General features: G+C 41.8%; 1 non-coding gene across 1 annotated transcript; it reads left to right on the top strand.

Moving 5' to 3' along the window:
- The first annotated feature begins 829 nt into the window (after positions 1–829).
- On the top strand, positions 830–918 carry trnar-ucg (transfer RNA arginine (anticodon UCG)). The gene is given in 2 exon segments: positions 830–866; positions 883–918. It is a non-coding gene; the product is annotated as a tRNA-Arg (tRNA).
- The last annotated feature ends 504 nt before the right edge of the window (positions 919–1,422 follow it).

The following is a 1,422-nucleotide window of genomic DNA, read 5'->3' as shown; positions in this document are numbered from 1 at the left end:
ATGTAATAATGAAATGATCTGTGTCAGTGCTGGCCATTTCCCTGTCCTGATTTCAGACCCTACTCTGGACACTTGTTTCCCATTCTAGGACCTTCTTGTATTAATATTCAGCACCACGTGTCAGTCAGAAACTTGTCTCAATGAACCGATCCTTTTACTGAACTTCCAACTGCTGCTGTCTATTTCTCGAGGGAAAGAGCTGCTCACTGGATAAGGATGTGAGGGGAATGTAACCCGGCTGCTGGTGAGACGGTCCCGTCTTCTTAATCAAAATTTTACTACAGTGATTCCCAGATTCCCAGCTGGTCTGTTGAGGATTTTGTTTTCACAGAAATATCTTGTTAAATACAAATCTGATTCCAACATGTCAGTAACAGGACAGAATGGGAACCTTTTAAAAGGATGAAGCAACTATTTCAGTGGCTTCTCACTGTCCCCCTGAAGCCTGTGTGAAGGGGAATTACCAATAGTCTGTAATTTATTACTTCCACACCGAGTTTGAGTTATTTGTCGCGTGAAAGAACGCTGAACGGAGTCTTTTACTGTCAGTTACGGATGAGAAGTTGACAAAAATTGGCAAAATAAAGCTGTTCATAAAATAGCACCAGCAATTTGAGTCGGTAAAAGCAAAATTGTGTTTTAAAAGTTTATTTAAACCGCTACGGGAAAATAGATTTTTATGTACTTTTCCAGTCGATCACTTCTTTTCCACAGTGAAATTGGCGGCTTTCACAAATTCAAATATTCTGCCAGGTTGACAGGTTCAACCAATGATTTTTTATATTTTGTGCTTCGAGATTCTCTGATTGAATCATTCATGGAAGCTAATGGCTGTGTGGCCTAATGGATAAGGCGTCTGACTTCGATATATTCTATGATGTTATCAGAAGATTGCAGGTTCGAGTCCTGCCACGGTCATTTTGACCCGCAATGATTTGGGGATTGAGTCGGGGACTGAACAGATTGGAAACCCGACATGGACTCAATGGGGCGAATGGCCTCCTCATGTGCTGTCACTGACTTTATGAGAAGAGGGTGACCAATCAGAAGTGGGCTGGGGAGACAGCGGGTTCAAACTGCAGGAATTCCTGGTCCCTGAATGACTGAGCTGAAACTGCTCAGTTTCACTGCAGGAAACACCGTCTCGGGGGAAATAACATCACAAATAATTCCATTTGACTAATTATTCAATTATAAAACAATGTGAAGGTGTGATGTTACTTTTCACTGTGAGGGGAGAATCCGCCATCTGGGTAAATCAGCAACTTTATAACATCGTCTGTACGTTTAGAAAAGAAACGATGAAAACTCTCCCCATAACCCTGGTGTGGTGGAAAGGCTCAATTCAGAGATTGGAATATAACGAGAGCAGAACATAAATCATTAACTGATATTTCCGGCATAAAACACACCCCAGCTCCC

This window comes from Heterodontus francisci, unplaced genomic scaffold, assembly GCF_036365525.1.
Source record: "Heterodontus francisci isolate sHetFra1 unplaced genomic scaffold, sHetFra1.hap1 HAP1_SCAFFOLD_43, whole genome shotgun sequence".
In the NCBI taxonomy this organism is placed as follows: domain Eukaryota; kingdom Metazoa; phylum Chordata; class Chondrichthyes; order Heterodontiformes; family Heterodontidae; genus Heterodontus; species Heterodontus francisci.
The sequence above is the reverse complement of the archived record's forward strand: the minus strand, read 5'-3'. Positions and strand labels throughout refer to the sequence as shown.